Below are 23338 nucleotides of genomic sequence, written 5' to 3'. Positions count from 1 at the left end.
GAGGACATGTTATTGTTTAAGTGTGGGGGAGTTGATGAGTCCATATTTGATGGTATATTTTGACTCAATTTGGATGGATTCTAGCACATGAACTCACACTTAAGCACCAAAATAGCATACTTTTGTGTTTAATCCCTAATTTGATCTTAAATGTGAAAACATGAAATTTTGTGCTTTAATAGAGCAATTTAATCCCACCTTTGTGCCATTCGAAGCCGTAATATGGTTTGTGAGTGATTTCAGGCCTAGAAGGCAAGAATGGAAGGATAAAAGTGGAAGAAAGCATTTACAAGGAAGAAAACATGAAGAAAATAAGGAAAAGCACACACAGCGAAGTGTGCATGCGCACAGCCCTGCGTGCGCGTGCACAAGCAAGAATTTCCATGTGTGCGTACGCATGCACCTGTGCGTACGCACAGGTTCATTTTTAGCTGCGTGTGTGGACGCACGTGTCTGTGTGTACGCGTGCGTCCGCATAGGTCCCTGCACGTGAATTCATTAATGATGCACGTGCTTCGCGATTTCTGAGGCCCTTGGCTCATTTTTGGAAGGCTGAAATGCTATTTTGGAGTGCTATATAAAGGAGACTTCAACACTTATCAAGGGGGGAAGCATTGGAGCAATTTTTAGATAGTTTTCATAGTAATTAGGAGTAGGAGTAGTGTAGAGTAGAAGAGCTTTCCTAGGGTTTATCAATTTCCATTGTAGCATTTTATAGCAAGCTTTGATTTTGATTCTACTTCTTCAACTGTAAGTACTCTCAATTTCCTCTTTAATTCAAGCACTTTTACTTTCAATTTCTCTTGGTTCAAGTTACTTTGTTCATATTGCAATTTTGTGTTTCTTGAAGTTTTGATTAATGAATTTTACATTTCATGCTTCCTTTATGTTTGATTGCTTGTTTATGTTTGGTTTTGTTGATAGTTGGTTATACTTTTCCATTTTACTTTGCAATTTTCCATGCTTTACTTTTATGCACACAAGGTGTTTGTGAAAATCCCAACTCTAGGTTTTGAGTAGATTTTCCCACCTTGGCTTGTGGTTTGAGTTCCTAGGATACTAGAGTCATAATGTCCGACATTTAGTGGTAATTCTTGGATAGTTAGTTGACTCTTGTTTCCATTGACGCTAGCCTTTTATCAACTAGTTTGGTAAGTTGGTTAGGACTTATGGATTAAGGTCAATTATGCTTGCTTGACTTACTCCTCGATGGTTGGGATTGACTAGGCGAGATTGACTCATAACAATTACCATAGTTGTGGTTATGGCAATGATAGGATTCCTTGGATCCTCATCCCCAAGTCAAGGATTTTTATTGCATTTATAGCATTTTCACTAGCTTTGATCCTGTCTTCCCTTTACTTGCATTAATTATAATTTTGCTCATTACTTAGTTCTTTTAATCTTTTGTTCTTTAATTACAAAACTCCTTTTGCCCTCCTCACAACCGAAAGAAGTAACATTTCATTTGCATTCCTAGGGAGAACGACCCGAGGTTTCATTACACTCGGTTACTTTGATTTGAATTTAAACATTTGATTTGGGAATCAATTGTTGGTCTAGACTATACTTTCAACGACGAAATTCTATTTTGTGAAAATCTAGATCGACGATAGACTTCTGCTTATCAGGAAGCTCAGAAAGAAATCCAGGATGCCTTCTTTTTAGCAGAAATCCCTGGTTTGGTCAAAACAAAAAGGTAAAGAAAGAGAGTTTGGATAGGTCGGATGTCCAGTTCCTGACACAACAATTGGAAGATTTTTATGAAACCCCACGAATTTGGATGGAGCTGAGAAGGAGCCACATTGCAGGACCACAACAGCTCGGTCTCAAAGGGGCTGAAGGGAAGTGTAATGTTCAATTGGCTGAAGAAGTAATCATAAGCATAGAAGAAGAGCCGCTCTCCCAGAATCAAAGATGAAAAACTAACCATTTCCTCAGGGTCAAGTGACACCAACTCGTAATTTTTCTCCTGATCTCTACTACTACAAATCCTATGGTGTCTCCTAAGTTGCGCGTAATATTCAGAGTCAACCATAGTAACACACATCAAGACAATAGAATCCAGCCAATCGGACATGCCGTCTGGGACCTTGAAGACATCTCAACAATGTTCTTGCGAGAAGACATGGGCCAACTATTCCTACAATAAAGAAATAGGGAAAAAGAGGTCACCCCCAAAACAACTCGGACAAGTACATTTGAACATGAAGAAATAGATATGGTAGTAAAAGGGAAACCCCAGGACTCACACCAAAGTCCAGGGGCACCCTTTGGAGGCAGTAACGAGGCAAAGAACTCGAAATTTGATAGTTTAGCACCTCTCATCAGAAGAAACACAAAAAAAATCCCCACACAAACAGCCAGAACAATCAACATCATCAACAAGAAGACATCAAAGTTATAACTTTTCCTGCCAACAGTTTATTATCAAAGTTATAGGAAGTTCCCAAAGGACTTTAAAAGTCCCAAATTATCAACAAAATGCGCCGAACAGGGGGCACAAGTGTGAAAGACTACAGAAATAAGTGACACGCAAAAAGCCCTCAAAAACATCAAATGCAAGAAGGCGCCATCACGGTAACGATGATCAGATTCACAAAGACTCAACCTTTTAGAATTAGAACCAAGTTTCCCAAAGTAAAATCAAATAAAAATGCAAACTTGATAAAGAAAAGCAACAGACAGGCATGGCATGAAAATAAAGAAAGAAAGACCAACCTGTAAGTAAGAAAGGCAGTGAGGATCGAAGCGATGATGAAACTGTGCCCACGATTACTCTGGAATGGAGGATGCTTGGATGCAGGAAAGTTAGCACTGCGATGCACGAAGACAAAGAAATTTTAGTGGAAGGTGAAGAAAAGAAGACTGAGGGAAAATGTTTGAGAAGATTCAAAATGATACGAAGAGGGAAGCAAAGGAAACGGCAAAAAGGGGAAGGGGTTTAAATGAGTCTTTAAAACCCTCGCACGTTGATAAAACACTATTTTATGATTTATCTTGTGTTCAATAGAGTGGTTTCATCAAGTCTTTGCCCACTTATTCATATAATTTGCATGATTTTACAATTCTTTCCTAGTTTTGTTCCATAATTGAAAACTTGCTTCCTAAGCCTTTAATTTGTGTGTTTTAAATCCTTCTTTATACCATTCGATGCCGTGATCTGTGTCTTCAGTGTTTTCAGGCTTTATAGAGAAGGAATGACTTAGAGGATGGAGAGGAAGCTTGCAAAAATGGAAGGAGCATAAAGAAATAAAGGAGACAACCAGCGAGCATCGACGCGCACGCATGGCTCACGCGTGCGCGTGATCTGGAGGTTTTCACAGCAACGCGTGCGCGTGCATGACGCGTACGTGTGACACGCGAAGATGACCAGCGACGGGTACGCGTGGCTGACGTGTACGCATGACATCTACGATCTGCAGAAATAACAGAAAATGCTGGAGGCGATTTTGGGCCGAGTTTTGACCCGATTTCCCCCCAGAAACACAGACTAGAGCCAGGGGACATGTAGAGACTCAACACACATTTTCATTAGCATAGTTTTAGTTTTAGATCTGAATCTAGAGAGAAAATTACTCTTCCTCTAGGTTTTCTACACATTCATAGTTTTATAGTTTAATGCTTTTGCTTTTGGATATTGAGAAGAGTCATTATCTCCGTTGAAGATATTATTCTAGTTTGTTTCCTTATTCCCTTACTCTTCCATATTCTTAATTCTTGTTTAGAGTTACAATTGGATTATCTTCAGAATGTATTAATGCAAGGGATTACTTTACTTTTAATTGATTTTTAGTTATTGTCTATCATGTCTTCCTTTTATTCCCTTTTTAATTATGTGCAAGTAATATTCATGTTGATGGAGTAGATTCATAACTTGACATGGGGGTTGATTAAAAGGAGACACTTGAGTTGGAATGCTTAAGTGGTTAGTTAAATTGGAAGTTGTTGGCTAATTCTCTATTTACTAATGCTAGACCTTCCCAAGGCAGAGGACTAGGATTTGCGAATAAGAGTTAGCTCAATCACTTGACTTTCCTTTATTTAGTAAGGGTTAACTAAGTGAAAATAACAACCTCTTTATACTACACTTGAGAGAATTCCAACAAGGATAGAACTTCCAATTAATCATTCCCCCAGTCAAGGCTTTTTATTCTGAATATATAAATCTCTTTTGATTTTCATTCCGTTAATTCATAATTATTTAATTCCTGTTATTCAACTCTGAAAAATTCTTAGAAAACTCCTGATTAATAAGATAGCACCCTTTTGTCAACTCGTTGGGAGACGACCTGAGATTCATACTCCCAGTATTTTTATTCTAATTTTGTGACAACCTTTCTAAATTGATGAGCAGATTTTTGCTGGTTAAGAACTATACTTGCAACGTATTTCCATATTGATTTCTTAATTGGCTGATTTCCGCCACGCATCAATTTTTGGCGCCGTTGTCAGGGAGTTGCAATTGTGTGCTAAATTATTAGTTGGTGTAAATATTTTTAATTTTATTTATTTGTGTATTTTATTTTATTTTATTACCATGAGCTATACGTTTCACTCATTGAATGATGCGTTCACTGCCTGATCCGAGCTTAGCCGCATTTGATCCTGAAATTGAAAGAATTCTTTCACGTATTAGGCGAGTTCGGCGTCGGTTAGCCTCTGAGGGTGGTGAAGTGGTTATTATCAATTCACCAGTATCTTCTGAAGGTGAATATGAACTGCCATCTGAGGGAGAAACAAGCTCCTCTACTACTGATTTTGTGGATTTATGTGTAGATAACATGGTAGCACCCAGGAGGATTACTCTCCAGGAGGCAGGAGCTCTAGATTTTACACTGCAACTGTATCAAGTGCGTCATCCAAATCTGGCTGCAGATTTTGAACTGAAGACTGCGCTAATCAACTTGATGCCCAAGTTTCATGGCTTACCTGCTCAGGAGCCTATCAAGTACATCAGGGATTTTCAGATAGCCTGTTCTACTGTTAGGCGTCATGGTGCAAATGAAATTTCTATTCTGCTAACTGCCTTCCCGTTTTCTCTTGAGGGAAAGGCGAGGGAATGGTACTACTCCCAACTTGAAGCAACTGTTACCAACTGGGATACGCTCAGGAGAGAATTCTTGGAAAAATACTTTCCAGCTGAAGTTACAGATAGATTGAGGAAAGAGATCTCCTGCATTATTCAAGGTGAATCAGAGACTCTTTATGAGTATTGGGAGCGCTTCAAGAATCTTCTAGACGCATGCCCCCATCACATGATTGACAAGTTCGTATTGATCAGCTACTTCACTCAAGGCATGAAGCCTCGGGATAAGACTACATTCGATGGTGCAAGTAATGATTCCCTGAAAAAGTATAAGACCGCAGATGAAGCGTGGCAACTGATCAGTGACCTAGCTGAGTCCACTCAGAATCACAGGCACAGAAACAACCACCCCAAGGCTGTTGCAGAGGTTTTCTCTAGCAGTGAGACTACTGCTTTCACACAGGCTATATGTGAGATGACCAACCTACTGAAGCAGATGCAGCTGAATCAATAACAACCGCAGCCTCCCCCACCATAACAAAGTCAACAGTTGGTTCCTCAGAGAGTATGCAGAATATGTGCTGATTATAGTCATTACATTGATGAGTGTCCGCAGCTCCAACAAGAGGACAACACTTTGGCATCTACTCACAATTTCTATGATCGCCCGAATCAAGGGTACAATCAACAAGGCGGCAATTACAACCAGGGTGGAAACTACAACCGATGTTGGCAAGACAACTCCAACCAGGGATGGAGAGACCATTCCAACCAGGGATGGAGGGATAATTCTAACCAAGGTTGGAGGGACAACTACAACAAAAGAGGCAGAGACAACAATGGAAATCAGAGGTGGAATAACAACAACAGACAGTAGAACCAAAACCAGCCCTACAAAGCACCTCACTTAAGGCAGTCGCAAGCACCTCAGAACAACCAACAGCAGGCCACTTAGATCACTTACCCTTCTTCTTCTTCTCATGACGAAGTGCTTCAATCTATTGAGGAAAGACAAAAGGCCATGGAGAACACACTTAGCTCCACCTTGAACGGTCTGACCTCTGCTGTACAAGCCCTTGCCTCACAGATTAGATCAATGACTACTTCCAATAATCAGCCTTCAAGCTCCAGTGGAATTTCTTCTCAACCCTTACCCAACCCCAAGGGTGGCATCAATGCCATCACTTTGAGGTCTGGAACCACACTGCAAGAGAGGAATCAGGCGGAGCCAAGCCCACAAGAACACGCCCCAGTTGAAGACGTAGTTGAAGTGGAAGATGCTGAAGAGGAAGAGGAAGTACAAGACATAATTGAAGAAGAAGTAGCGCAGCCAAGGAATGGAGCACCAAAGGACGTAGAAGCTACAAGTGGCACCATTCCTATTCCATTTCCACACCTTGTAAGGAAGTCCAGGAAGCAGATGGAACTTGATCCCAAAATGGTAGAAATCTTCAAAAAGGTTGAGGTAACTGTTCCCCTTTTTTATGTTATTCAACAAGTACCTAAATATGCAAAGTTTCTGAAAGATTTATGCATACATAAAGATAAAATTAATGAATTAGAAACTATTCCTTTAGGTAGTTCTATATCTGCTTTAATGGGAGGTATACCTGAAAAATGTAGTGATCCAGGTCCATGCATGGTTAACTGTACCATTGGGGTGTAATATTTTCTGACTGCATGTGTGATTTAGGAGTGATGACAAGTCATCTTAGCCTATTTTAACTAGTCTTTTTCTTTTGTTTTCATTAGAATTATGCACTTTCTTGAGCTACAAGCAAACCAATTAGGTAGATTTTCATGTTTCCTTTGATTTAATCAACCATGTATGAATTCATGCTATTTCATGAGGTTTTATACTATAATTGTCACATATTATGAAAGAATGAATATCTCATGATTTCAAGCATAGCTTTGATGTGTTTGGTTGATTAATGATAGGTGAAGAAAGCTTGGAGAAAGGTTGAAGCAAGAAGGAATAGCTAGGAGTAAAGAGAAGACAATGGAATAAGTGAAATTGAACCAGGAAGCAAAAAGCTGGACTTAAAGTTAGCATCAAACTTTTGCACAAACTTTTGGTTGAAAAGTTAGCCCCAACGTTAGCCCCCTAACTTTGAGGCTAACGTTGGCATGAAGAAAACCTCCCTGGGCACCAAAAGTTTGCGCCAACGTTAGCCCCCTAACTTTGAGGCTAACGTTGGCATGAAGAAAACCTCCCTGGGCACCAAAAGTTTGCGCCAACGTTAGCCCCCTAACTTTGAGGCTAACGTTGGCATGAAGAAAACCTCCCTGGGCACCAAAAGTTTGCGCCAACGTTAGCTCCCTAACTTGGTGGCTAACGTTGGCACATGAAAATCACAAGGGGAGGAGCAAAAGTTTGCGCCAATGTTAGCCCCCTAACTTGGTGGCTAACGTTGGCGCCACAAGTGCACAAGGTAAGGCCAACGTTAGGGCCAAAGTTAGACCCCTAACTTTGGCACCAACGTTGGTATCAGCAGATTATGGTAGCTGATATGAAAAGTTGGAGCAAAAGTTAGACCCCTAACTTTTGCTCAAACTTTTGGTCCAACTTTTGCAAAACTCCAACCCGGTTCAATTGGTTCACTTTGGTTCTTCTCCAAACTTCAAGAGCAATTAACCAAGGCCTCTTTCAACCCAATTCCACCAAGAGCAAAGGCCCAACTCAAGGCTTGAAGATCATTTGAAGAAAGTGTATAAATAGGATAGAATTCAAGTTCTTCAGAGAGCTTTCTTTTGGAATTTTCATAATAGTTTTCGGAGAGTTTTGGATATTGAGTGATCTTTAATTTCTTTGTCTTGGGGAAGGAGAATTCACTTCTCTTCCTCTCAGTTTTATTGCTTTCAATTTCAATTACAATTGTCTTGGATTTTGGGTTGGAGAATTGAAGAAATTCTGTTTCAATCTCAACCTTGGATCTCACTGCTTTATTTACTGCTTGATTGAATTTAATTTCTGTTAATTGCTCTTCATCTATTTTCCTTGCAATTTACAATTCCCTTGAAATTGTTCTTGTTGGATCTAGGAAGGCATTGAGATCTAGACTTGGTTTTCTAGTCTCTGGGTCCTGAGATCTAATTTCCCAATTTTACATTTTCTGTTTACTGTTTTCATGTTCATTTACTTTTCTGCTTCAAGATCCAATCTAACCCAAACCTTCTTCTACTTCTCTGCTTGATGCAATTTACTTTTCCTTGTTTAAATTTTGCAAATCCAATCCCCAATTCCCTTTACAATTCCAGCCGTTTACATTTCTTGCACTTTAAGATTCCGCAATTTACATTTCTTGCATTCTAAGTTTCTGCTATTTAATTTCTTGTTCTTTACGATTCAGCACTTTAATTCCCTGTTCTCTTTACTTCCATGCAATTTAATTTCTCCAAATCACAAAACACTCAACCAAATCTTGATTCGCTTGACTAAATTAACCACTAAGCTAAAATTGCTCAATCCTTCAATCCCTGTGGGATCGACCTCACTCCCGTGAGTTTTTATTACTTGATACGACCCGGTACACTTGCCGGTTAGATTTGTGTGTTTTGGGAGAAATTTATTTTTCACCAAAATACTCATCAAGGAGCGAGTGTGAGTATTATGCCATTGTCTATATATGATTCTTTGAGGCTCCCTCCCTTAAAAAGGTCAGCAGCTCGTTTTGTTTTAGCAGATAAGAGCATCATCACAGTAGTTGGAATTGCTGAAGACGTGCTGGTAAGCATTAAGGGGCTCACATTTCCCATTGACTTCTATATCTTGGAAATGCCCCCTAATGACTCAGGAAGACCATCATCAATCCTACTTGGAAGGCCATTCTTGAAGACTTCAAAGTTCAAGCTGGATGCCTTCTCAGAAACTTACTCCTTTGAGATAGATGGCAGAGCAGTGACTTTCAATTTGAATGAAGCTATGAAGCACCCTCCGGAAGATCATTCCATCTTCCAGTGCGACATCATTGATGAAACTGTAGCTGCAGTTCACCAAGAAGAAGTAGAAGAGAGGCACATGGAGCAAGGTCCAAATGTGGGGACACCCTTTGAACACAATGAGGACACTTTGCCATTATCACTAGCTCCTGATGATCTAGAGCCCAACCATGAGTAGATATTGGAATTAAAGCCCCTTCCACCCCACCTCAAGTATGCTTACCTTGAGGATAATCAGAAGCTCCCAGTTATCATTGCAAGGGAACTCACTTCCCAACAGGAGGAGCAGCTGCTCAGTGTGATGAGAAGACACAAGAAAGCAATTGGGTGGAGTTTGGCGGATATAGTAGGCATCAGCCCTCAAGTTTGTGAGCACAGAATATTCTTAGAAGAGGGATCAAGGCCTGTCCGTCAACCCCAAAGAAGATTGAATCCCACCATCTTAGAATTTTTCAAGAAAGAAGTGACCAGGCTACTTGAAGCAGATATCATTTACCCCATCTCAGATAGCGAATGGGTCAGTCCAGTACAAGTGGTGCCCAAGAAGTCTGAGGTCACAATAGTAAAGAATGAGCATGGTGAGCTCCTGACAACTAGAGTGCAGAATTCATGGAGAGTTTGAATTTATTATAGGCGTATTAACCAAGCTACTCGCAAGGATCATTACCCCTTGCCATTTATTGACCAGATGCTTGATCGCCTGTCAGGTAAATCCTATTACTGCTTTTTAGATGGTTATACAGGCTATTTTCAAATTCATATAGCTCCTGAAGATTAGGAAAAAACTACTTTTACATGTCTCTTTGAAACGTATGCATATAAGAGGATGCCTTTTGGCTTATGTAATGCACCGGCTACTTTCCAAAGATGCATGATGAGTATCTTTTCAGATCTTATCGAAAGATGTATGGAAGTTTTTATGGATGATTTTAGCGTATATGGCGATTCCTTTAACCTTTGCTTGGATAGTTTAGCTAGAGTATTAGACAGGTGTGTTAGTTCAAGCCTTGTATTGAATTTTGAAAAATGTCATTTTATGGTAACACAAGGGATTGTTCTAGGACATGTTGTCTCTAATACTGGTATTTCTGTAGATCCAGCAAAGGTAGATGTCATTTCTAGTTTACCTTACCCCTCCTCCGTGAGGGAAGTCCGTTCATTCCTTGGCCATGCATGTTTTTATAGGAGATTTATTAAGGACTTCAGTAAGGTAGCATTGCCTTTATCCAGACTGCTGCAGAAAGATGTTGAGTTCGAGTTCAGTGAGGATTGCATGCAAGCATTTGATAAGCTGAAAATCGCCTTGACTCAAGCTCCAATTGTGAGAGGACTAGACTGGAGCCAGCCTTTTGAGATTATGTGTGATGCCTCCAACCATGCGGTAGGAGCGGCGCTGGCTCAGCGCGAAGGTAAGGATCCTTTCGTACTTGCTTATGCTTCTAAGACGTTAGATACTGCTCAGTCTAATTACACCACCACTGAAAAAGAGCTTCTGGCTATTGTTTTCGCTTTGGATAAATTCTGAGCCTATTTACTTGGTACTAAGGTGGTAGTGTACTCAGACCATGCAGCTCTAAAGTATTTATTAGCTAAAAAAGAGTCTAAACCAAGGCTAATACTTTGGATACTGTTGCTGCAAGAATTTGATTTAGAAATTAAGGATAGGAGCGATAACCAGAATTTAGTGGCAGACCACTTGAGTCGCCTTGAGCACATTAAGGATGACGCCACTCCTATCAATGATGCTTTTCCATTTGATAGCTTGCATGCAGTATCTGAAGTAGTTCCTTGGTACGCACCTGTAGCTAATTATCTAGTTAGTCATACCTTCCCTCCTAATTTTACTAAGCATCAAAGAGACAAGCTGAAAAGCGAGTCCAAATATTATATATGGGATGACCCGTATTTGTGGAGGTATGGTGCTGACCAGATAATTAGAAGGTGTGTGTCTCAATCAGAATTTCAGTTTATTTTAGAGGCCTGCCACTCCTCTGAGAGTGGAGGACATTTTGGCCCTTAAAGAACGGCTAGAAAAATTTTAGACTGTGGATTCTGGTGGCCTACTCTTTTTAAAGATGCTGCTGTCTTTTGTAAATCTTGTTCCCCATGCCATAGGTTTGGTAATATATCCAAGAGGGATGAGATGCCTCAACAGATTATGCTATTTTGTGAAATTTTTTATGTTTGGGGCATTGACTTCATGGGTCCATTTCCAAACTCTAGTGGTTACCTTTATATATTGTTAGCTGTAGATTATGTTTCTAAATGGGTAGAAGCAATTCCTACCCGTACTGATGATGCTAATACTGTTGTTTTCTTTGCTAAAAACCATATTATTTTTCGCTTTGGATCACCACGAGCAATCGTGAGCGATCAAGACACCCATTTTTGTAACAGGAGACTGACCGCTCTACTGAAGAAGCATGGCGTAGTTCACAAAGTGGCAACAACTTACCATCCCCAGACCAATGGGCAAGCAGAGGTATCTAACAGAGAAATAAAGCACATTCTGGAGAAGATAGTAAAGCCTCATAGGACTTGTTGATACGCTCTGGGCGTATCAGACAGCATACAAGATACCCATTGGGATCAGCCCCTTCCGCTTAGTGTACAGAATGGCTTGCCACCTTCCAGTAGAGGTGGAACACAAGGCTTTCTGGGCTGTGAGGGAGTGCAACATGGGATTTGAGGAAGCTGGCGCTGAAAGGAAGCTGCAACTAGCAGAATTAGAGAACTTTTGCCTAGAACCATATGACAACTCCAGGCGATACAAAGAGAAGATGAAGGTTGTGCATGACAGGCACATAAAAAGGAGAGAGTTCAGACCTGGGAAATTGGTTCTCCTTTACAACTCCAGGCTGAGACTCATGCCAGGCAAGCTGAGATCAAGATGGAAAGGTCCCTACAGAGTAGAAAAGGCAGAGCCATACAGACACTTTCACCTGCGTCATCCTTCTAGCTCCAAATTCATCAAGGTCAATGGACATCGCTTAAAGCTTTATCATGGTGAGAAAATGAAGGAACACAAAGAGCTAGAGGTCTTCCTCTTGGAAGACCCACCAATAGAAACAGAATGAGCCTGAAGACCGTCCAACTTAAGGACGTAAAAGCAAAGTGCTGGGTAGGAGACAACCCACCATGGTATGATCGTTCTTTTCTCTCTTCTTAGTTTCAATTATTGACTCTTCTCATGATCTCTGCATATAGTCTGCATTTGCATCAATATATTGCATAAAAAAAAGTGGCTGCAAGTTACGTGGGAGTGATGCAGAAAGTGTGCCAATCGCACAAGCATCACCACGCGCACTGATGAGCGGATATTTTATACGCTTTTTGGGGTTAATTTCATGTAGTTTTTAGTATGTTTTAGTTAGTTTTTAGTATATTTTCATTAGTTTCTAGGAGAAATTCATATTTCTGGACTTTACTATGAGTTTGTGTGTTTTTCTGTAATTTCAGGTATTTTCTGGCTGAAATTGAGGGAGCTGAGCAAAAATCTGATTCAGGCTGAAAAAGGACTGCTGATGCTGTTGGATTCTGACCTCTCTGCACTCGGAATGGATTTTCTGGAGCTACAGAAGTCCAATTGGCGCGCTCCCAATCGCGTTAGAAAGTAGACATCCAGGGCTTTCCAGAAATATATAATAGTCTATACTTTGCTCAAGGATAGATGACGTAAACTGGCGTTCAACGCCAGTTCCATGTTGCAGTCTAACGTTAAACGCCAGAAACAGGTTACAACCTGGCGTTTAACTCCAGAAACTGCCCAGGCACGTGAAAAGCTCAAGTCTCAGCCCCAGCACACACCAAGTGGGCCCCAGAAGTAGATTTCTGCACTATCTATCTTAGTTCACTCATTTTCTGTAAACCTAGGTTACTAGTTTAGTATTTAAACAACTTTTAGAGATTTATTTTGTACCTCATGACATTTTAGATCTGAACTTTGTACTCTTTGACGGCATGAGTCCCTAAACTCCATTGTTGGGGGTGAGGAGCTCTGCTGTGTCCTGATGGATTAATGCAATTATTTCTGTTTTCTATTCAAACACGCTTGTTTCTATCTAAGATGTTCATTCGCACTTCAATACGATGAATGTGATGATCCATGACACTCATCACCATTCTCAACCTATGAACGCGTGCCTGACAACCACCTCCGTTCTACATTAGATTGGATGAGTATCTCTTGGATTCTTTAATCGGAGTCTTCGTGGTATAAGCTAGAATCTATTGGCAGCATTCTTGAGAATCCGGAAAGTCTAAACCTTGTCTGTGGTATTCTGAGTAGGATTCAGGGATTGAATGACTGTGACGAGCTTCAAACTCGCGAGTGTTGGGCGTAGTGACAGATGCAAAAGGATCCATGGATCCTATTCCAGCATGAGTGGGAACCGACAGATGATTAGCCGTGCAGTGACAGCGCACTGGACCATTTTCACTGAGAGGATGGATGGTAGCCATTGACAACGGTGATCCACCAACACACAGCTTGCCATAGGAGGAACCTTGCGTGTGTGAAGAAGAAGACAGGGAGAAAGCAGAGATTCAGAAGACAAGGCATCTCCAAACTCCAACATATTCTCCATTACTGCATAACAAGTAGTTAATTCATGCTCTTTTATTTTTCGCAATCCAAACTGATAATTATAATTGATATCCTGACTAAGAATTACAAGATAACCATAGATTGCTTCAAGCCAACAATCTCCGTGGGATTCGACCCTTACTCACGTAAGGTATTACTTGGACGACCCAGTGCACTTGTTGGTTAGTTGTGCGAATTTGTGAGAAATAGTAATATTGACATTGACATACACAATTTCATGCACCAAGTTTTTGGCGCCGTTGCCGGGGATTGTTTGAGTTTGAACAACTGACGGTGAATCTTGTTGCTTAGAATAGGAAATTTGTCTTTTGGGTCAGAGTCTTTTATTTTCTTTTCAAAAAATTTTTCAAAAATATTATTTTTCTTTATTTTTAGTTTTTCTGTGAGTTTAGTGTCAATTTTTAAGTTTGGTGTTCTCTTATTAACTTTCCTTTAGTTTTCGAAAATTTCATTGTGGTTTGCTAAAATATTTTAAGTTTGGTGTTCTATCTCCATGTTCTTGTTGTTCTTGTGAGTCTTCAAGGTGTTCTTGAGTCTTCCTTGTGTTTGATCTTAAAATTTTTAAGTTTGGTGTTCCTTGGTGTTTTTCCTCCAAAATTTTCGAAAATAAAGAACATTAGATCTAAAAAATTTTAAGTTGTGTGTCTTTTGTGTCTTTTTCTCTTTCATCATAAAATTCAAAAATAAAAAAAATATCTTTTCAAACTATTTTTAAGCAAATATTTCGAAGTTTTTCATAAAAATTCAGATTTCAATTTCAAAATTTTATCTTATCATATCTTAGTTGCCAATCATATCTTTTTTAAATCATATCCTTTTTAAATTTTGTTTAAAAATAATATCTTTTTCAAAACCTCCTAACCACTTTTTCTCTCTCTTCATTTTTCGAAAATCCTCACCCATTTTTCATTCTATTTTATTTTATTCTTTTATTTATTTCCGTTTCCAATATATATATATACATACATATATATATATATATACATACATATATATATATATATATATATATATATACATACATATATATATATATATATATATATATATAATACTATTTTAATATATATATATATATATATTATATATAATACTATTTTAATATATATATATATATATATATATATATTTATATATATATTTTAATACTATTTGAACCTCCAATTCACAACATCTCCCTTTCTCCATCATGGACCTAAGTGGAAATGAATAGTCCAGAAGGACTCTGGGGTCATATACTAACCCCACTACTGCTTCATATGGGAGTAGTATCTGTATACCTTCCATTGGAGTCAGTAGCTTTGAGTTGAATCCTCAGCTCATTATCATGGTGCAGCAAAGTTGCCAGTATTCCGGTCTTCCACAGGAAGAACCTACAGAGTTTCTGGCATAGTTTTTACAGATTACTGACACAGTACATGATAAGGAAGTAGATCAGGATGTCTACAGATTATTACTGTTTCCATTTGCTGTAAAAGACCAAGCTAAGAGGTGGTTAAATAACTAACCTAAGGCTAGCATAAGGACATGGAAACAACTGTCAGAAAAATTCCTAAATCAATACTTCCCTCCAAAACGGATGACACAGCTAAGGCTGGACATCCAAGACTTTAAACAAGGAGATAATGAATCTCTTTATGACGCCTGGGAGAGATACAGAGAGATGCTAAGAAAATGCCCCTCTAAAATGTTTTCAGAGTGGGTGCAGTTAGACATCTTCTATTATGGGCTTACAGAGAAAGATCAGATTTCTCTAGATCGCTCAGCTGGCGGATCTATACACATGAGAAAGAAAATTGAAGAAGCTCAAGAGCTCATTGATACAGTTGCCAGAAATCAGCATCTGTACCTAAATAGTGAATCTTCCATGAAAGAAGAGGCTAAAACAGTAATTGCTGAACTCAGTCCTGCAGAACAAATTACTGAATTCAATCAACAACTAGACTTTCTAACAAAACAGCTGGCCGAATTCAGGAGATACTACAAGTCACAAGAATGGATAATATAAATATGGAGGTACAGTTGAAGCAAACAGAACAACAGTTATCAAAACAAATAACAGAAGAGTGCCAAGCAGTTCAATTAAGAAGTGGGAAAACACTAAATACCTCACTTCAAGGTAGCAGGAAGCCAAGAAATGAACAAACTGCTATCCAAAATCCCTCTGAGGACAGTAAGAGCCCAGAGAGGAATAACTCTGGCGTTCAAACGCCAGAAACAAGCAAGGAGTTGGCGTCAAACGCCCACTGGAAGCTCAGTTCTGGCGTTCAAACGCCAGGAACACGTAAGGAGTTGGCATCCAATGCCACTCCAGCTTCTAACCCTGGCATTCAAATGCCAGTGAGGGATCAGACACACACAAGTGCTGATAATAACCCCTCTAAAAAGGCTTCTCCAACCACCTCTGTAGGAAATAAACCTGCAGCAACTAAGGTTGAGGAATATAAAACCAAGATACCTTATCCTCAAAAACTCTGCCAAGAGGAGCAGGATAAGCAATTTGCTCGCTTTGTAGATTATCTCAGGACCCTTGAAATAAAGATTCCGTTTGCAGAGGCACTTGAGCAAATACCTTCTTATGCCAAGTTCATGAAAGAGATCTTGAGTCATAAGAAGGATTGGAGAGAAACTGAAAGAGTTATCCTCACTGAAGAATACAGTGTAGTCATTCTGAAAAGCTTTCCAGAAAAGCTTAAAGATCCTGGGAGCTTTCTGATACCATGCATATTAGAGGGTAATTGCACCAAGACAGCTTTATGTGATCTTGGGGCAAGCATCAACCTAATACCTGCATCCACTATCAGAAAGCTTGGTTTAACTGAAGAAGTTAAACCAACCCGGATATGTCTTCAACTTGCTGATGGCTCCATTAAATACCCATCAGGCGTGATTGAGGACATGATTGTCAGGGTTGGGCCATTCGCCTTTCCCACTGACTTTGTAGTACTGGAAATGGAGGAGCACAAGAGTGCTACTCTCATTCTGGGAAGACCTTTCCTAGCGACTGGACGAACTCTCATTGATGTCCAAAAGGGGGAAGTAACCCTGAGAGTCAATGAGGATGAGTTTAAGTTGAATACTGTCAAGGCCATGCAGCATCCAGACACACCAAAAGACTGCATGAAAGTTGATCTCATTGACTATTTGGTAGAGGAGGTCAACATGGCTGAGAGTCTCGAATCAAAGCTGGAAGACATCTTTAAAGATGTTCAGCCTGATTTGGAGGGTTCAGAGGAATTGAAAGAGCCTCTGAAACTTCCTCAGGAAGAGGAGAAACCTCCTAAACCCGAGCTCAAGCCATTACCACCATCCCTGAAATATGCATTTCTGGGAGAAGGTGACACTTTTCCAGTGATCATAAGCTCTGCTTTAAATCCACTGGAAGAGGAAGCACTAATTCAAGTGTTCAGGACACACAAGATAGCTCTTGGGTGGTCCATAAGTGACCTTAAGGGCATAAGCCCAGCTAGATGCATGCACAAAATCCTATTGGAGGATGATGCTAAGCCAGTGGTTCAACCATAGAGGCGGCTAAATCCAGCCATGAAGGAAGTGGTGTAGAAAAAGGTCACCAAATTACTGGAGGCTGGGATTATTTATCCTATTTCTGATAGCCCCTGGGTGAGCCCTGTTCAAGTTGTTCCCAAGAAGGGAGGCATGACAGTGGTTCATAATGAAAAAAATGAACTGGTTCCTACAAGAACAGTTACAGGGTGGCGCATGTGTATTGACTACAGAAGGCTCAACACAGCCACCAGAAAGGATCATTTTCCTTTACCATTCATAGACCAGATGCTAGAGAGACTAGCAGGTCATGAATATTACTGCTTTTTGGATGGCTATTCAGGTTACAACCAAATTGCAGTAGATCCTCAGGACCAAGAGAAAACAATATTCACATGTCCTTCTGGAGTATTTGCTTACAGAAGAATGCCATTTGGTCTGTGTAATGCACCTGCAACCTTTCAGAGGTGCATGCTCTTTATCTTCTCTGATATGGTAGAGAAGTTTCTGGAAGTCTTCATGGATGACTTTTCATTATTTGGAGACTCATTCAGCTCCTGCCTTGACCATTTAGCACTTGTTCTGAAAAGATGCCAAGAGACCAACCTATTTTTAAACTGGGAAAAATGTCACTTTTTGGTGACTGAAGGAATTGTCCTTGGGCATAAAATTTCAAACAAGGGAATAGAGGTGGATCAGGCTAAAGTGGAAGTAATTGAAAAATTACCACCACCTGCTAATGTTAAAGCAATCAGAAGCTTTCTGGGGCATGCAGGATTCTACAGGAGGTTTATAAAGGATTTTTCAAAAATTGCAAAACCCCTAAGCAATCTGCTAGCTGCTGACACGCCATTTGTGTTTGACACAGAGTGTCTGCAGGCGTTTGAGACTCTGAAAGCTAAGCTGGTCACAGCACCAGTTATTTCTGCACCAGACTGGACTTTACCATTTGAACTAATGTGTGATGCCAGTGACCACACCATTGGTGCAGTACTGGGGCAGAGGCATGACAAGCTTCTGCATGTTATTTATTATGCTAGCCATGTTTTAAATGACGTCCAGAAAAATTACACAACCACAGAAAAAGAATTACTTGCAGTGGTTTATGCCATTGACAAGTTTAGATCATACTTAGTAGGATCAAAAGTGATTGTGTACACTGACCATGCTGCTCTTAAATATCTACTCACAAAGCAGGATTCAAAACCCAGGCTCATAAGATGGGTGTTGCTTCTGCAAGAGTTTGATATAGAAATAAGAGACAGAAAAGGGACAGAGAACCAAGTGGCTGATCATCTATCCCAGCTAGAACCAGTAGAAGGGGAGTTTCCCCCCTCTATTGAGATCTCTGAGACCTTCCCTGATGAGCATTTGTTTGCCATTCAGGAAACACCATGGTTTACAGACATTGCAAACTATAAAGCTGCAAGGTTCATACCGAAAGAATACAACAGGCAACAAAAGAAAAAATTAATTATTGATGCAAAGTACTACTTGTGGGATGAACCCTATCTCTTTAAGAGATGTGCAGACGAAATAATCCGTAGGTGTGTGCCTAGAGAAGAAGCACGGAGGATCTTATGAAATTGCCATGGATCACAATATGGAGGCCATTTCGGAGGTGAGCGAACAGCCACCAAGGTCCTCCAATGTGGCTTCTACTGTCCTACACTCTATAGGGATTCCCGAGAGTTTGTACGTAACTGTGACAGTTGCTAAAGAGCTGGTAATCTACCTCATGGTTACGCCATGCCTCAACAAGGAATCTTGGAGATTGAGTTGTTTGATGTATGGAGAATTGACTTCATGGGACCTTTCCCACCATCATACTCAAACACTTATATTCTGGTGGCAGTCGACTATGTATCAAAATGGTTAGAGGCCGTTGCCACACCCACCAATGATACTAAAACAGTGCTGAAGTTCCTCCAGAAACATATCTTCAGCAGGTTTGGTGTCCCTAGAGTACTAATCAGTGATGGGGCACTCACTTCTACAACAAATAGCTTTACTCTGCCATGGTCCGGTATGGGATTCGCCACAAGGTGGCGACTCCATATCATCCACAGACAAATGGGCAGGCTGAAGTTTCTAACAGAGAACTAAAAAGAATCCTGGAACGGACTGTAAGTACCTGTAGAAAGGATTGGGCAAGAAGCTTGGATGATGCTCTGTGGGCTTACAGAACAGCATTCAAGACTCCTATAGGGACCTCTCCATACCAGCTTGTGTATGGTAAGGCCTGTCATCTGCCCGTGGAACTGGAACATAAGGCCTACTAGGCAACCAGATTCCTAAACTTTGATGCCAAATTAGCTGGAGAAAAAAGATTGCTCCAGCTGAATGAGCTAGAAGAATTCAGATTCACTGCTTTCGAGAATGCCAAGCTTTATAAAGAGAAATAAAAAAGGTGGCATGACAGAAAGCTATCATCTAGAATTTTTGAACCAGGACAAAAGGTTCTGTTGTTTAACTCTAGGCTCAGGCTATTCCCCGAGAAACTGAAATCCCGGTGGAAGGGACCATATATGATTACAAGTGTATCACCATATGGTTATGTGGAGCTTCAAGACATTGATTCTGATAAGAAGTTCATTGTTAATGGACAGAGAATCAAGCACTATCTTGAAGGCAATGTTGAGCAAGAGTGCTCAAGGATGAGGCTAGATTAAAAGCTCAGCAAGGTCCAGCTAAAGACAATAAAGAAGCGCTTGCTGGGAGGCAACCTAGCCATTAGCAAAACTTTTTCTGTTATTTTATTCTTCATTTTATTTATTCTTAAAATATATGAGCTTAATATTAACAAGTTAAAGAATCAATTGCATAAGTTCACAGGGTTACAGAAGAATTCAGAGCACAAAACAGGAAAAAGGAGCTCACTGGCAAGAAAATGCCAGTAAGAGGCACAATTGGGCGTTAAACGCCCAAAAGGAGCATCTACTGGGCATTTAACGTCAGTAAAGATAGCCATCTGGGCGTTAAACGCCAGAAAGAAGCAGCTTCTGGGCATTTAACGCCAGATTTACAGCATCCTGGGCGTTCAGAAAAACGCCCAGTGACAAAGGGATTTCTGGCGTTTAACGCCAACTAGAAGCAACAGCTGGGCGTTAAACGCCCAAACCAAGCACCAACTGGGCGTTAAACACCCAAAACATGCAGCAGTTGGGCATTTAACGCCAGGATTGTGGGGAGTAGGCAATTTTGTTTTCATGTCAAATTTTTTTCCATTTTTTATGTTTCAATTCATGATTTCTTGCACAAACATGTTACAAATCCTAATTTTTCAAATCCTTTTTCAAAAAGATATCAAATGTATCTTAATTTATAAACCCTTTTTTATAATCCTCTTCAAATTACTTTCAAAACAAATCTATCTCTTTTCCTTTTAAAATCTTTTAAAATCATCAATATCTTTTTCAAATCTTCACATCATCTTTTTCAAAATTCAGATTTATCTTTTTCAAATATCTTTCATATCTTTTCAATTTTAAATCACATCTTTTCCTATCATACTTATCTTTTCCAAATCACCTTTTCTATCATATCTTTTTCAAATAATTTTCGAAACCCACCCCCTTCCCTTTAAATTTTGGTTCAGCCTCTCCCCCTCTCCTCCACAAGTTGCGCTTGGCTCTCCCTCTTTCCCTCTCCTTTCCTTTCTTTTGCTTGAGGACAAGCAAACCTCTAAGTTTGGTATGTTTATCCGTGAATACTAAACCAATACCCACTAAGATCATGGCTCCTAAGGGAAAACAAACCGACTCAAGAGGCAAGAAAGACAATATTCCAAAACCACTTTGGAATCAAGGGAAGTTCATAACAAAAGAACGTTCAGAACATTTTTACAAAATAATGAGTCTAAGGTCAGTGATCTCGGAAGTTAAATTCGATCTGAAAGAAGATGAATATCCGGAGATCCAAGAGCAAATTCAAAACAGGAGCTGGGAAGTCCTAGCTAATCCTGAAACAAAGGTGGGAAGAAACATGGTTCAGGAATTCTATGCTAATCTATGGCAGATGGATAGGCAGAGGATAGCTGGAACCGTATTCTATGACTATAGAACTTTGGTCAGAGGGAAGATTGTTCACACCCACCCTGATACAATAAGGGAAATCTTCAAGCTGCCTCAACTGCAAGATGACCCAGACTCCTTTAATAGGAGAATGATGAGATCAAACCTGGGCTTGGATAAAATCCTAGAGGACATATGCCTCCCTGGAGCCAAGTGGACAACCAACACAAAGGGTGCCCCAAACTAACTCAAGAGAAGAGATCTCAAACCAGTCGCCAGAGGCTGGCTGGACTTCATTGGGCGCTCTATACTGCCCACTAGCAACCGCTCTGAAGTCACCATCAGAAGAGCAGTGATGATTCATTGCATTATGCTGAAAAAAGAAGTGGAGGTTCATCAGCTGATTGCTTGTGAGCTTTACAAAATTGCAAACAAGAACTCCAAAGATGCCAAATTGGCCTATCCAAGCTTAATTTCTCTGTTATGTAAAGATGCTGCGATAAAGATGGGAGTAGATAAATATATCTCAGTTGAGAAACCAATCACCAAAAAGTCTATGAAAGGACAACAAGTGCAGGACGACCCCATCAAGAGAAAAGCAGAGGAGTTCCTCCCGAAAATCCCTCAAATTGAATACTGGGAGTGCCTAGAAGCATCTGTCACAAAGTTGCAAGTAGCTGTGGATCAACTGAAGGAAGAACAGCAAAATCAAAACAGCATGCTCTACAAACTGCTTAGAGAACAAGAAGAGCAAGGGTGTGAACTGAAGGAATTAAAGCGTCAGAAACTATCTCTTGAAGGGCCAAGCACTCCACAGACTAAAGAGGCATCCACCTCCCAAATTCAAGGTTGTTGAGTTCTAATCTTAGCCTTAACTCTGTGATAATTGTTCTTATTTGAGTTTTACCTTAGAAGTTATATATGAGTAGTACTAATTAGTATCTATATCTTGATTTTATCTCCAATTAAGCTATAATTTATTTTTCTCATCATCATTAAACATCAATAAAATAACAGATTTTCTTTAGAATAAGGAGGCAATATTTTTCGAGTTTTTAATAAGAAAAATTCTAATTATTTACATGTGGTGGCAATGCTTTTTGTCTTCTGAATGAATGCTTGAACAGTGCATATGTCTTTTGAATTTGATGTTTATGAATGTTAAATATGTTGGCTCTTGAAAGAATGAGGAAAAAGGAGAAATGTTATTTGATAATCTGAAAAATCATAAAAAAATTGATTCTTGAAGCAAGAAAAAGTAGTGAATACAAAAGCTTGCAGAAAGAAAAAGGGGAAAAAGCAAGTAGAAAATGCCAATAGCCCTTAAAACCAAAAGGCAAGGGTAATAAAAAGGATCCAAAGCTTTGAGCATCAGTGGATAGGAGGGCCTAAAGGGATCAAATCCTGGCCTAAGCAGCTAAACCAAGCTGTCCCTAACCATGTGCTTGTGGCGTGAAGGTGTCAAGTGAAAACTTGAGACTGAGCGGTTAAAGTCAAGGTCCAAAGCAAAAAAAAGAGTGTGTTTAAGAACCCTGGACACCTCTAATTGGGGACTTTAGCAAAGCTGAGTCACAATCTGAAAAGGTTCATCCAATTATGTGTCTGTGGCATTTATGTATCCGGTGGTAATACTGGAAAACAAAGTGCTTAGGGCCACGGCCAAGACTCATAAAGTAGCTGTGTTCAAGAATTAACATACTGAACTACGAGAATCAATAACATTATCTGAACTCTAAGTTCCTATAGATGCCAACCATTCTGAGCTTCAATGGATAAAGTGAGATGCCAAAACTGTTCGGAAGCAAAAAGCTACTAGTCCCGCTCATCTAATTAGAATCTGAGCTTCACACAAAAACTCTGAGATATTATTCCTTCTTGACTTATTTGTATTCTATTTTATTTGTCTAGTTGCTTTGGGACAAGCAACAGTTTAAGTTTGGTGTTGTGATGAGCGGATATTTTATACGCTTTTTGGGGTTAATTTCATGTAGTTTTTAGTATGTTTTAGTTAGTTTTTAGTATATTTTCATTAGTTTCTAGGAGAAATTCATATTTATGGACTTTACTATGAGTTTATGTGTTTTTATATAATTTCAGGTATTTTCTGGCTGAAATTGAGGGAGCTGAGCAAAAATCTGATTCAGGCTGAAAAAGGACTGCTGATGCTGTTGGATTCTGACCTCTCTGCACTCGGAATAGATTTTCTGGAGTTACAGAAGTCCAATTGGCGCGATCCCAATTGCG

General features: G+C 39.8%; 1 non-coding gene across 1 annotated transcript; it reads right to left on the bottom strand.

Moving 5' to 3' along the window:
• Positions 1-5156: 5156 nt before the first annotated feature.
• LOC148547664 (small nucleolar RNA R71) lies at positions 5157-5260 on the bottom strand. Its single transcript, XR_015898373.1, has one exon. It is a non-coding gene; the product is annotated as a small nucleolar RNA R71 (small nucleolar RNA).
• Between the last annotated feature and the right edge of the window lie 18078 nt (positions 5261-23338).

Source organism: Arachis ipaensis, chromosome B8, assembly GCF_059453495.1.
Source record: "Arachis ipaensis isolate K30076 ecotype BB chromosome B8, ASM5945349v1, whole genome shotgun sequence".
Taxonomy (NCBI): domain Eukaryota; kingdom Viridiplantae; phylum Streptophyta; class Magnoliopsida; order Fabales; family Fabaceae; genus Arachis; species Arachis ipaensis.
Note: the sequence above shows the minus strand (reverse complement) of the source record. Positions and strands in the feature narration are given on the sequence as shown.